This window comes from Portunus trituberculatus, chromosome 38 (assembly GCF_017591435.1).
Source record: "Portunus trituberculatus isolate SZX2019 chromosome 38, ASM1759143v1, whole genome shotgun sequence".
Taxonomy (NCBI): domain Eukaryota; kingdom Metazoa; phylum Arthropoda; class Malacostraca; order Decapoda; family Portunidae; genus Portunus; species Portunus trituberculatus.
In genome coordinates this window covers 26,319,043-26,334,042 of record NC_059292.1, presented here as the reverse complement: position 1 = coordinate 26,334,042, position 15,000 = coordinate 26,319,043, and the positions used below count along the sequence as shown (strand labels likewise).

General features: G+C 37.0%; 2 protein-coding genes across 9 annotated transcripts in view; one reads left to right on the top strand and one right to left on the bottom strand.

Moving 5' to 3' along the window:
- LOC123515189 (homeobox-leucine zipper protein HOX21-like) overlaps positions 1-15,000 on the top strand; it is a 244,689-nt gene that overhangs the window by 67,174 nt on the left and 162,515 nt on the right. The window contains exon 2 of the mRNA XM_045273712.1: positions 9,282-9,435. The gene's annotated coding sequence lies outside the window, so the exon portion shown is untranslated. The remainder of the gene's footprint in view (positions 1-9,281; positions 9,436-15,000) is intronic.
- The window catches only part of LOC123515187 (TWiK family of potassium channels protein 18-like), a 152,741-nt gene that overhangs the window by 55,610 nt on the left and 82,131 nt on the right, over positions 1-15,000 (bottom strand). The gene's annotated exons all lie outside the window — the stretch shown is intronic.

The window sequence follows — 15,000 nt, the reverse complement described above, 5'->3', positions numbered from 1 at the left end:
CTTTGAAAAAAAAAATAATGAAATGGAGGAAGAAAAATATCAAGTTTTGGAAAGAAATAAAAAAAATTGTAGGAAAAGATAAATGAGATGTAGTTAGGAAAATGTTGATTAAGAGAAGGGGAAAAATGAAGGAAATGTTGATTGAAAAAAAAGGTAAAAAAAAAAAAAAGGAAAGAAAAAGGAGGAAAAAAAAGGAAAATTTGAGTAACGAGATTCCAGGTTACAGTTTTCCCCATCTGACTGACCAATGGAAATAATGGAGGGAAAAGTTGAAAAGAGGAAACCGGTCTCTTTCCTTTCCGTGTCTTTCCTTTCATTACCCCCCTAACCTTTCTTTCCTCATCCCCCCTTCGTCTTCTCTTTTTTTATTTCCTTTTCTCTATTCTCCCTTTTTCTATTTTCTTTTTCGTTATTATTTATCCTTGGAGGGAAAAGTGGAAAAAAAGAAGTCGGTCTCTTTCGTTTCATTACCCATAACGTTTCTTTTCTCATTTCCTTTTCGTCTTTTCTTTTTCCCCTTTCGTTAATTATTTCCTTTTTCTTTTTTCTCTTTAGTTTTTATTTATCCTTTCATTATCTCTAGCTTTCTTTTTTATCTCCTTCGTTTTCTCTTTTTTCCTTTCTCTTGTTTCTCTTTCGTTACTATTCATCCTTTCTCTTCGTCATGTTTATTATTTTTAGTCTTTTCTTCTTTTTTCCCTTTTTTACCCAATTAACTTTCCCTTTCTCTTCTCCTTTTTTCCCATCTTAACTGCTTCTCCCTCCTCTATCTTTCGTCATCCCCATCCCCCCCCTCTCTCTCTCTCTCTCTCTCTCTCTCTCTCTCTCTCTCACATTTCTCTCTTTCTCGTACTCTCCCTCCTTTTCCTTTGCCTGCTTCGGTGAAAATGCAATAGAAAGTAAACGTATAAACTCTATTTTCTATATGCCCCTATGACCAGCGAAAGGCAAAGAAATTAAGTAAAAAAATAAAACCTGCTTACATCACTGCTTCTCCTCGTACACCATAAAGATAAAAAGAAAACGGAAAAAGAAAAGATACAGAAGGAAGAGAGAAAATTATGGTTTGCTAAGTTTCCGTACTCCTTTTCTGAAGCTATTTGAGTCATATGCACTTGGAAAACAGAAGCAAGGAGAGACATCCATCTAATATAAAAGTGGAGGGGATGCAAGAGAGAGGATACTGGTTAGCTCTTGCATCAGTAAAGGTAAGGGAGCAGGAGGAGCGGAATTGGGATGATGGTAAAGGTATGGAAGTGTAGAAGCTAATGATACTGTTCCTGTTTGCGTTAACGGAAGACCATCTGTGATATCTAAAAATGGGACAAGATAATAGAGATTGGATAAGAGTTGTATGTAGGGACTCTTGACTCTCTTATCAGAAAAGAGAAGGAAATAGTTTACTTAGTCTAAAGAAAAGCCAAGAATATTGAAACACTAAAGGTATCTGCTGGTGTGGGGAGTTAACATGGCTCGGGTAATTATGAGAGAAAGTAAGAATTATTAAAGTGTTATGGAAACTTTGAACTGAAATCATATCATCAGAAAATCAGTTGAATTGGTCCTTGTGGGAGGGAGGAACGAAATAATTCAGAATCAAATAGTGAAACCAAGTATGTAAAAGAAAGGAAGCAAAAGTAACACGAAAACTATGATAAAAAGGACAGAATTCATAAAGTCACGTAGTTAATTAGCCTGGTCTGTGTGTGGGAGAGAAAAAAAATAATAATTGAAAAAGTCAAGTAATGAAACATGATCTGTGTGGAATGTTAAAGACAGGACAGACTCGCTCCATTACAATTCTGTCACGCTGAAATACTTATCACCACGACTCTTCCTGTGGTGTGGTGGTGCTTCCTTTTATTCTTTCCTCCTGCTCTGCGTGGATGAGTCATGCCGGGAAGCTCAACTCTCGGGATATTGTTTTTTTCTTTCATTTTTTTTATTGACGTAAATTTAATCCCTTCAATACTGAGGGACATTTTTTTACATTGAGTTTTGGATCTGATTAGAGTATGTTATTTGTATTAGCATGGGTCTGTGGTGGTCACAAGATTAATTGCCACAGCTTTTGCTATTTTAATCCCCACATAAGTTTTTGGAGCTGTATAAAATCACCAAATAGTAAGCTGGATGAATATGAAGACGTATCCTGTTACTGAATGGGTTAAGTAATGCCGTTCACTTCATTATTGTGTATTCATGAACTGTGGTTATTGAATGTTTGTATAATTAGAAGCTTGTCTCTCTCTTCTATTGATAACTGCCTTCTAAGTAACTCATTAACTGAATAACTAAATCAATGACTAAACCTTTTTTTCACTAATTATGCAAATGATAGTTTAGTGACTTATTAGAATGAATCCTTGCTGAGCGATTTTCTCCATTGTTACGCTGCATCTTTGTTATTATGTTTGTTTCCTACCTAAGCTATTATGAATTTATCTATCCATGCCACACACACACACACACACACACACACACACACACACACACACACACACACACACACACACACACACACACACACACACACACACACACACACACATTAAAAGGTAACATTTTTGAGGTATAACTGTAATTTGTTTTAACTTCTCATTTTTTGTAAGTTTATTTGTTTAATTTGATATTGTATGAGGTTGTGATGATGATGATGATGATGATGATGATAATGATGATGATACCGATGGTGATGATGCCAACAACAACAACAACAACAACAACAACAACAACAACAGCAATAACTAGAACGTAATCAATTTTTACAAGAATTTAGAACGAAAACTACAAAAAAAGAGCAAAAATAAAATAAAGGAAAGTTTGATTTATTGATCCTTATAACACACTATAATGATGACTGTCCTAGATTGCTATTACGTTTCTTTGTGTGGAGATGAGGCCATTCTGTTCTATTCTCGTCCTTTATCCATTTTTTTTTTTGTCATATATTTATCACACTAAAGGGAATTACATCTATGCTTAGAATCTCTGCTCGCCTGTCTCTCTCTCTCTCTCTCTCTCTCTCTCTCTCTCTCTCTCTCTCTCTCTCTCTCTCTCTCTCTCTCTCTCTCTCTCTCTCTCTCTCTTCTACCTTTTCTTTGTGGTATTTATTCCGTCATTCCCATTCTTTCTATTTATTTTTCCCATCGCCTTATTTTCCTCCCTTTTGTTAATTATCCTCTTCACTCTCATTTCTCTTTCATTATCCCTCCCTCTTGTTTCCCTTTTTTTCTCCTCTCTCATGTAGAAATTCTGAAGAGCGCTAAATCAAATTCATAGCCAGAGATTAGTTCTGCTCTTATATAACAAAGATGATACAAAATTAGGTTGAAAAATCTTGATCTGTCTATTTGCAGCCCCCAATACTCAATCCAGTTTCTCTGTGCATAATATTTCATCATTCTTTATCACTATTTTCAAAGGACTTCTCCTCCCTTGCATTATGTCACGTGTTCATTATGAGTTGATGCCTGCGTAGTCATAACTGTCGACGTGGTGGTGTTGGTGATGAGTGGTGATGTGATGGGTGGTGGGCTATCTTGCTGCCTTTTCATTTGCTCTCTCTCTCTCTCTCTCTCTCTCTCTCTCTCTCTCTCTCTCTCTCTCTCTCTCTCTCTCTCTCTCTCTCTCTCTCTCTCAGGATCATAGTTTGAGGGTGAGGATAATTTGTAGAAGAAGATGAAGATGTACGTAGAAGAGGAATAAAGAAGAGAAAGGGAAGAAGAAATCCCCAAAAAGATATGAAGCGCGAATAATGAGTAAGAGGAACGTGAGGAGGAGAGAGAAGAAGAGGTGGAGGAGGAGAAGAAGAAGAAAAAGGAGGTGGGGGTTCGGGAATCGAAAGAGAGGAAGAAGATGAAGAATTATAACACGGGGAAGAAAAAAAAATAAGAACTTAAAAAAGAAGAGAAAAAACCAAGAAGATAAAAAGAGAGAGAGAGAGAGAAGAAAAAGAGAAAAAGAAAAATAAACACGAAATAAGAAAAGAATAACAACAACAACAATTAAAGAAAGTAAAACACGGATAAGAAAAGAAAAGAAGACGAAAGTAAGGAAATAGAGAAGAAAACAAGAAAAAAGGAGAAAAAAGAAAAGGAAAGACGAAGTAAGATAAGATCAACAACAACAACAGCAACAACAAAAACAGCAACAAGCAGTAGCAGCAGCCCCTTTGATGAGGTGGCGCCAGTGTGGGCAGACCAGACCAGACGAGACCAGACCAGACCACACTGCGTTGTCTCCTCTCAGCCATTAAATACAAAACTGGCAAAATGGTACAGGCCAAATTTTGTCAGTGGTCCCGTTAACAGTTTGAGCGCCACGTATATTTGGTCCCTTGGTTGAGATGCGAGGGTATCATAGTGAGTGAAGTGGTGTTCGTTTCATTCACTTGAGCGGAGCGAATCTCGTTAACTTTGAAGAGACAGACAAAGAGAGGGAGGCAAACATACACACACATACACGCACACAGTTTGGCAGGCTGGTGTACATTGAAACGCAGAAGTTTGTGTGATATATTTAGAGTTTTTGATATTTTAAGCTGTTTATAATTGGATATATTTATAATGCCTTCTGAATACTGGGAGAGGGTGAAAGAGAAAGCAGGGTATCTTTAGCTGTTTATTATTGAATATATTTATAATGCCTTCTGAATACTGGGAGAGGGTGAAAGAGAAAGCAGGGTATTTATAGAACAAAGGGTGGCGAAGAAAGGAAAAAAAAAAAAGGAAATATAATCTCTTTGTAGTTGAATAATCTCGCCAAACTTAGGTATTTGTACAAAGATGACTTTATTTTGTCAACACCTCCTTTAATAACATGTTCTTTATTTCTTTCTTCTTATTTTCCTCCCTTTTATTCTCTCTATTCCTTCCTTCCTCCCTTCCTCCGTTTCTTCATCCACTCTCAAGTAATCTTCACCACCATCATAACAGCCCTCATCGCCACCACAATCACATCCTCTCCATCATCTTTGTGGCTTCTCCCCTCATTCCACCACCACCACCACCACCACCACCACCACCACCACGTATCCCACATTGTTTTCCCTCACAACAGCTATCACCATCATCACCTCCTCCGTACCCTATCCACCACCACCACCACCACCACCACCACTACTTTCTACATTGTCTACATAAGTTACGTAGCATAAACACTGCCTCTTATTACACACACACACACACACACACACACACACACACACACACACACACACACACACACACACACACTTGCCAGCTCATACATTAATATAACCAACACAAGCTAAGAGAGAGAGAGAGAGAGAGAGAGAGAGAGAGAGAGAGAGAGAGAGAGAGAGAGAGATAGCAACAAAAAAAATAATAGTAATAGGAGACAAAGATAAAAGATGAAAAAAAAGAACATATGGTTTTACGAATAATAAAACTAAACCCGCCACCTCCACCACCACCACCACCACCACCACCACCACCACCACCTACCACTACAACCACCACCACCGCCGCCGCCTCTCCAGAATTGTTTGTCTTTATAAGCGCAAATTGGGAGAGTCACAGCCTTGCGTTTGTCAGTACACGTATGTTCGTCCCGCAGCTAACTTGAGGCGTGCTGGGACCGGGAAGAGATGGAAGAGAAGGAGAAGATTTAGGTGGTGGTGGTGGGACAGAGAGAGAGAGAGAGAGAGAGAGAGAGAGAGAGAGAGAGAGAGAGAGAGTTTAATATTTCTTACTTAATTTGAAGTTTATATGAGACACAAACACTGGAAAAAAACACGCGCCAACTTTTTTTGAGAATAGAAAATAATGAACGCCACAAATCAGCACTGACTTCATGAAAAAAGAACAAACTATATCGACAGAAGACAAAACCGTGCTATGCGATTTCTTTATGTTACGACTCTAAGACAACTCCGAAGATTAAAATAAAAAAAAAAAAAGTATCAATAGACGTAGCTTAAAAAAAAAAAAAAAAAGAAAACAGCAAAATTTTATCACACGTGTAGTGGTATAGTGACTTGAGACGACATGTGGTAGATGCTGATATGAGGTTTGTGTGTTAGTGTGTGGTGACTGGAAGAAGGTGTTGGGAAGGTGAGTGAGACGAGATGTATAGGTAATGGATGCTGGCGAGGTAGCGAGTATCCGGAGAAGAAGAAGGCGAGATAGAAGTGGATGGAAAAGAATGAAATAAAGAGAAAAGAAATGGAAAAAGAAAAAAAAGTAATGAGGTGTAACGATATGGAGAAGGTAGGAGGTGCGTGGTTGACGGGGGAGGGGGAAAAGGAGGAAGAGGAGGAGGAGGAGGAGGATAACTGAAGGACAAAATATTAATGTTAATGTCAATATCTCTCGTTGGATGGAAATATAGGAACTCAATTTAGATGGAGATAAAATGTTGACTCTCACTGGAACTATTGTTGTTTGTTGTTGTTGTTGTTGTTGTTGTTGTTGTTACTATTACTACTACTACTACTACAACTACTAATACCACCACTAACACCACCACCACCACCACCACCACCAATACCACCCCACATCACCACCACCACCCTCCCCCCAACACCACCACATCACCACCATCACCAAACTCTCCAACTTGTCCAAAATCACACTGCAATACTCATAAATCCGTACACTGCAAACACCACTTCCCTTGTCTATCCACGCTTTTACTCCATTTCCCCGTCTACCAACTTTCCTATAACTCCACCCGTTGTCTTGGAGATCCGTCAAAGCCATTGTGTGGACCACCCCAAGCTATTATCATGTTTTTATTACCCTCTTCATTCATTGTTATTAGCTTTGGTGTGGGTCCATTAATTTTTATACCTCCAGTCACGTCGAGTGTAATGGATCTGAAAGTGAATAATATGGAAATTCAATAGGTGTGTGTGTGTTGATTATACAAATAACTCTTGTACTCTTCTTTTCGTGAGTGAAGTGTGGGAACATTACGTTATTAATCCTCGGAGCGTGATAAGCGACTAATTACGAAGTGTTGTCAGGTAATGCAGGTATTATAGAGTGTTAGCAGTCCCAAAGGTCACACAGGTGGTGGAATAAACTATTAATGGCCCCTCCTCTTACTGTGGTTGACGTGTTTTTGTTTTGCTTACCTGTGCGTTTGTTTATATGGGGAGGCGTGTGTTTGTATGTTTGTGTGTGTGTGGGTGGCTGACACGGCACAGCCATCATCCTATATTCTCTCTCTCTCTCTCTCTCTCTCTCTCTCTCTCTCTCTCTCTCTCTCTCTCTCTCTCTCTCTCTCTCTCTCCAGTCATCCCAACCTATTCTTTTCTTCAATTCTCCCTTTAAGCAAAAACCTTTCTTTCTTTACTTTCTTTTCCCTTTTCTCCTCCTCCTCCTCTTCCTCCTCCTCTTCCTTCTTTCTCCTACTTCAATGAACTCTCTCCTTCCTCTCTTAGTATTTTTCCTCTCATCATCTCTCGCTCTTCCATATCCTACACTCCCAGTTTGTGTTCCAGCTCCGCCCAGAAAGTCATCAGAATAAGCTCATGTTGATAGCGTTAAGAGTTTTAATGATCCTTGAATTGAGCTCCTAAGTTAATAAAAGTGAGGATTTACGTCTGTTGTTCACTTGGGTTTTGTATATTTCTAGTGCATGTTTTGAAAGTGAATGTTTTTTTTTTTCTATTTGACCTGAAGAATTGAAGGAAAATGGAAAAGTAATTATTGGTTTACGTATCAACTTTTCTGGGGAGGTTCAGGATGGCGGGGTGGATAGAAAAAAGAATTGAATGTCTTGAAAGTCCGTGGCAGTTTCTGGATTAAGATGCATATCGAATAATTTAGTTTTGTTTTCTCTCATTGAAATATTTAAAGGTAACTAACTGATTTTCGTCTAATATAACAATTTCTTGCGTTGTTTTTTTTTGGAGTAATTGCTTAAAATATAAATCCGTGACATAATTTCTTGCCCATTTTATACATTCAGTAGGTTAATGAACTTCAAATGAGATGATGGAAATATTTTTAGTATTCTTATTACAATGTTATTTTGGGCGTTTCCTTTCATGTGTTTTGTCCCGTTGATGATGGTGATGGTGGTGGTGGTGTTGATGATGGTGGTGGTGGTGGTGGTGTTGATAGTGGTGATGGTAGGGATGTTTACAGTGAGAGTTAATGAAGGTGTTTGTCGGCTCTATTGTTCGCGATAGGAGGTAATTAGCGTGTTTGCTCACTTCTATTGTCGTTTAATAGCTTTCACCATGAGATCTGGTACGAAGAGGCGCAGGCAGGTAAGGTGTGAATGACCTCCTGGCGGGGGTTGGGAAAACACTGAGACGGTCATCTTGCTTGGTTTGTGTTGACGCTACTTCGTTTTGGGTACATGTTGTTTGTGGTTAGCTGTGTTTAGTGTTCAATTTAATGGATGAGATAATAACCTTTTTATTCTTGCTATTTTTTTTTTATCTTTATTTCATTCTCTTAACCTTTTTTTTTTCTATTCTAGCTATTCTTTATTTTTGTTTCTTCCTAGTCATTTCATGTTTTCCGTGTTGAATATTGAATGACTTATTAGCTGCGACGATCATTGACTGACTGGCCGACTGTGTATGATTAAACTGTGAATGGCGTCTTTCCATGCCAAATGTTGACTGTGATGAGGTGTCACTAGCAAGGCCCGTGCACTTACTCACGACTCAAATAACAATAATTCCATCAGTGTTCTTCTGTCCTTAGTAGTGGTAATGTATAATAGCTTTGATTATTGTGCACGTAAAAAATGTAATAAAAGGGTATTGTCTACTACTGCTACTGCCACTATTACTACTACTGCTACTACTACTACTGCTATTACTACTACTACTACTACTACTACTACTACTACTACTACTACTACTACTACTACTATTACTATTACCACTGAACCACTACTACTACTACTACTACCACTACACCACTACTACTACTACTACTACCACACTACCACCACTACTACTACTACCACTACTACTACCACCACCACCACTACCACTACCACTACCACTACCACTACCACTACCACTACCACCACTACTACTACCACCACTACTACCACTACTACTACTACTACCACTACTACTACTACTACTACCACTACTACTACTACTACTACTACTACTACTACTACTACTACTACTACTACTAGAACTACTACCACCACAACTACTACTACTACTACTACTACTACTACTACTACTACTACTACTACTACTACTACTACTACTACTACTACTACTACTACTACTACTACTACTACTACTACTACTACTACTATTCTTTCTATTACAGAAAAAGAAAACTGCAGGTGCGTAAGGAACGGATTGACAAAGGCGAGGCAAAGGAAGGGAAATGAAGAAAGAAAGGACTGGTTTCATTTGACTGCCTAATCTTTCTGCCTCACACTTCCTCACGCTTCGCTCTCCTCCTGCCACACGCTGTAAGGGTGAGTCTGTTTACACGTGTTGCTGCTGTTGCACTGTTTACTTTTCCTCAGGTTGTTTGCTTGTTTTCACGTCGTTTTGTACTTCAGTTTTAGTAATTACATTGTCTGCTTTTCTTTTTGTATATATTTGTGTTTGTTTATGTTTGTTTAGGTTCCTCTCTTCTTGATCTATTTTTGTCACTTATTTTATTTTCAAGGGTCTGTGATTTCTTTCTTTGTTGCTTTTTCTTTGTTCAAGTGTTTGTTTGTTCATGCACTGTTTCGTTTTCTTTTTTTTAATTGGTCGTCTTTATTACTTTTCCGACTTTTTATCTTCCCTGTTCCTGGTATTTCGTTGGTGATCAGTCATTGTATAATTGTTTTCCCTTTTTTTTATCCTTTTCGTCCAATCCTCTATTTATTTACGCATTGTTCTCTCTGAGTTGCTTTTATTTCTCATTACTTTAACCTTCGCAACGCTTTGTACTGAGTCATAAACGTTTTCTTTGAGTCATAAACGTTTTCTTTTTATTTTCCTTTGTTCCTGTGTTTATTTTATGTGTTGCTTCCGCTCCTCGTTTAACATTTATAGTTGATTTACTTTTTATTCGTCTACCTCCGCTGTTTTCATTTAATTTCTAGCATTTGTTTTCGCAGTGTTATTAATGTTTCTATGAGTAATTGCTCTCATCGCATGAACGTCAATGATTGGAATGAGTTTTTGCGATTTTTATTTTGTCTATCCATCTCTTTGTTTTGGTGCGCATTTCTTGTTTTTCGGCTCTGTTTGATTCTGTCATCGCGATGCTTTAAGTCCAGTGAGTCAGTGAAAGAAGGAATTAATTTCTTTCGTTCTAAGCTGCAAGGAAGATTTTGTATAGCATTGACGCACTATATTTTAGCTAGCAAATGCAACTTACAATGGGAATGTAGGGACTAATGTTATGTTTCACTTTTAATATAATAAATGTAGATGAATTATTACTCTGTAACTCTCCGTACTATTTATCAAGTTTCGTGTCATTACCTCCTTGACTGTGCATACCACCGTCATTTAACAAAAAGATCATTTTAAGCGCACTGTCAACCGCTTAACTTGTCTCGACACAAAACAAAAAAATGACAAACTCGTAAACTCCACACTAGATGACTCACTGTGGCTTTTTTCAGGGCGTAGTAAAGCCGCTAACACTCACCACTTGTAATTAAAGGTCGGTTTTAGCTCCTGCTGCTCACTCTGCCCCTCTTGTTGACACGGAAACTGCCATTAACTCAGGACACATGACTCGAACATAATTATGACTCCCTTCCCCTGGTGCTCGACCTTGTGGACTGGGGACCGGTGTGTTGCTCACTGAAAGGAATATCATTGGTGGATAGTTTGTAATTCACTCAGCCATCGCCTCGTGCCTCGTTTATTGTCCAGTCTAGAGGTACATATTTCCGGCAGTTCATTCTTTTTTTTTTTTGTGTGTGTTTATATTAAAGTCGAGAGTCTTACACCTCTTATTTTGGAAGATAACCCATTCATTTACTGTTTTTTCTTTAGTATATTTAATCTGTTTAAATCTAGATAATCTTATTCTACTTTTTACAACTTTCCGTTCATTTATTTTACTAATGAATTATTTCGCGAAATCTAGATATTTTTCTGAATATTTGTCCATGAGTTATGTTCTCCTTTCTTGTTTTAAAGATCTTAGGTCACTTCTAAAGCCTTAATTTTTCTTTGATTATTATAATTCTACTCCACTGAAGACCACTTTTAACCTCTCATATCATTATTTAATTTAATGTTTCTAAGTATAAGCTAAGGATAAGCAATGACCTTATCCTTTCCATAGTTACATTTTTATGCCATTCTTTAAGCTTATATTTGGTGCTTTATATGAAAGGTACTGGACTCGATAGAAACACACAACGCGAACTCCAATTATAAGCAGTCACTAATGGACGCACGGCAGCAGTCACTCGAACGACAGTGCACTAATCAAGTTAATAATTCTCGACTTGACGTCCGCTGAGTTTGTAATTTTCGGCGAAGTTCATTAATTTCAAGAATAATTCGTGATGACGTGTCTCATTTTGTGCGCCGTTAATAATTAAGAAAAGAGTGTGCGTAGGTATTATTTTTAGCAGTTTTCCTTCCCTTCTTTCTTAGTTCTCAGTTCTATCATGTTGTCTGTTCGCCCCCTAGTAGATAGTAGCTTGAGATACGTTGTGACAGTACAGTGATCTTAGAGTACGATAAGGAACATGCGTGAGTGTGTGCCAGTTGGTAGTTTTTAAAGGGTTACTATTTACAGTGTTGTCTTTGAAAGGAAAGGAAGAAATAAACGAAAACAAGAAGGAACTGATAATGACGATGTTGATAAGGATACGGATGAGGAGGTGGAGGAAATAGACATTGAAAAATATAAATGAGAGAAAAAAAATCAAGAACTGAAATAAGAAAAAAAATCAAGAATGACGAAGGAAATGAAAAATGATGTAAGAGAAAAAGAAGAACTAGAGGAGTGAGAAGAAAAAAACTGTGGAATAAAGACTATAAGACGAAAAAAAAGAAGTAAAGAAGAAAAAAAAAGATGTTATAATAAAAAAATGAAAAAAAAAAATGAAATAGAACATGAAAAAATAATAAGGACAAAAGCGACACGAAGCTACAAACAATGGACTCAATCATACTTTTTTTTGCCGTTTTGTGTCCAATGTTGTCAAAATTAGCCATATCGTGCGTTTTTCCCCTTATAGCTGGAGTAAACATATATTCAGTGAGTTGACAGCTTCAGTAATAGAACATGTAACAATGTCAGAGTTTTGGTTGATTTTAATTGGATTTACTTTTGTTTTATTTTCCTCCCCGCGTTAAACAAAGCGTGACCGAATTCAATGTTTACTGCTCCATTTCGTGTTTTTGTTTCTTATTTGTTCATTTATTTTATAGAGGTGCGCGTGTCAATTTTTCAGTATTTAGTATATCATGATTCTGTGATGTGTTCCAATTTGTGAAGTCTTTTTGTGTGTTATAGTGTGTGCCGGAGTTGCTAATTAATTTATGGAGGTACACACACACACACACACACACACACACACACACACACACACACACACACACACACACACACACACACACACACACACACACGGCAGCGTTTGGAGTGCATTAATAATCAGAGAGTGTGATCAGAATTAATGGAAGCAGTACAGAAAGGTTTTGACTCCTGACATTACACACAGTTGGCGGTTCAATACGGAGATTAATCAGAAATAAAGTAAGGATAGGGAACAATAGACTAAAAAAAAAAAACCAAGAAAAAAATAAATACTTCCCATAATTTGGAATAATATTTTTGCTTATATTCTGTTTTGAAATTGGTAACTTTACTTAGATTTTATTATTTATTACCATTTTCTGATGCCCATAACTTCTCTGACATTAAAAAAGATGAAACAAAAAAAGTATTAATTATGTGATATGTAACATTTTATTCTGATTTTTAAGTTAGGTTAGGTTAAGTTAGGTTAGGTTCGATTTACTCAGTCAATCTTGGGCAAAACGGTGCCTCTTATTGAGTTACTTTGGGTTAAGCATTAGTGAGTTACCCCTGAGTGGATGCCTTTCCTAATCCTGGACAGTGGCTTGAATAAAGAGCAATAAAAGCAAAGGTTATCAACGTGTTCTGTGAAATATAAATGGGAGAAAAAGTGAGCATGGTGAAATGAGGAATGATAATATAAAAATACTGTCGTACATAGAAATATTTTAAGCTAGATCATAAAAAAAAAGAGGGAAAAATGACCAAAGAGAAAGGTTAATCTTCATGTAAAATTAAGCAAAAAGGAAAAAAAAGAGAAAATGGAAGGAAAAAAATATATAACACTGAGGCCAAAGACATGTATTGCTTTCATATTCCGTAACATAAAAAAACAACAATAAAAGAGAAACAGCAAAAAATAAAAAAAATAATGAAAAAGGAATATTAATAAAAGGAGGAGCATAATGAAGAATAAAACTAAAATGAAAAAAAAATGGAGTGCTGGAGAAGAGAAAACACAGCAAATCGAGAAAAAAATAGAAAAAAAAACATAACGAAAAAAAAAAAAATGTCGAGAATAACAAAAAAAAAAAAAAACATTAATTTCGTCTATACTTCAAATAATAATAATAAAAAAAAAAAAACATAACGAACAAAAAGATAAACAAGGCTCAAAATAACAACAATATATCACGTGCAGTCACAGCGGCGCCTCTCACGCTGTGTACGGGTATACATACATATACGGGTTTGTGTCGGTGGAAATAAATGGGCGGACCGCACGCTGGGGGAAGATTACCATTGCATAAAAAGAAAGTGGTAATCGTTGCTCGTCGTTGTGTTGTGTGATCGTTACCTTATTTTTATGGGAAGAACGTTTTTTTTTTCCTTCATAAAGTGGAATGTTTATTTTATAGTACGTTTTTAGGATTTTTTTTTAACGTTTTTTTTTTTTTTGTATTTGGCGGAACTTTTTGGGTGAAGTGAAACGTTTTAGTGTGAGGTGGAACGTTTTTTCTTCTTTTATGTGTGTGTGTGTGTGTGTGTGTGTGTGTGTGTGTGTGTGTGTGTGTGTGTGTGTTTTCTAGTATGTTTTTGAAATTTTTTAGCGTTTTTGTATGTCGCTAAACTTTTTTGAGTGAGGTGAAACGTTTTAGTGTGAGATGGAGCAGTTTTTTTTTTTTTTTTTTTTTTTTTTGTGTGTGTGTGTGCGTGTGTGTATTAGGTGGAACTTTTTGGTGTAAAATGGAATATTTCTCGTATGATAGGGCATTTATTTTTTTATGTATTTCTTTTAGGGTAGAATTAGGTCTTATTAGGTGCAACAGGTTCTTGGAGTGAATGGAGATAAATTTGGTGTTTGTGAGCTAAAATACCCTTTCTTTCTTTATTAATTTTAATATTTCATCCGGTATTTGGGCATTTTTTGTTCTTTTTTTTGCTACATATCTGGATTTGTGTTTTTATTGAGGAATCTGGAATCATTGTGTGTGTGTGTGTGTGTGTGTGTGTGTGTGTGTGTGTGTGTGTGTGTGCGTACGTATGAGGTAAAGGGATTTTTTTTCTCTAGGTATTTGGAACGCTAGTAAATAACAGGACACGGATATTTATGAGTTTTTTGTTTGTGTGTGTGTATCGTCGCGTGTTGGCCTACTCATATTTTCCTTTCCTTCTTTCTTTTTTTATCCTTTCTTTCTTCGTTTCCTTTGTTTTTTAATACATATTTGTGTAAATTTTTAAGTTAAAGAACCACGGTCGATTCTTTCAAGCTGCCTATCTCTGTATATATATCAATTTATCTATCTGTCTATATATTACCTAGCTGTGTGTGTGTGTGTGTGTGTGTGTGTGTGTGTGTGTGTGTGTGTGTGTGTGTGTGTGTGTGTGTGTGTGTGTGTGTGTGTGTGTGTGAGACAGAGAGAGAGAGAGAGAGAGAGAGAGAGAGAGAGAGAGAGAGAGAGAGAGAGAGAGAGAGAGAGAGAGAGAGAGAGAGAGAGAGAGAGAGAGAGAGAGAGAGAGAGTGCTACTTTTCCTCCTACGCTATGCATAT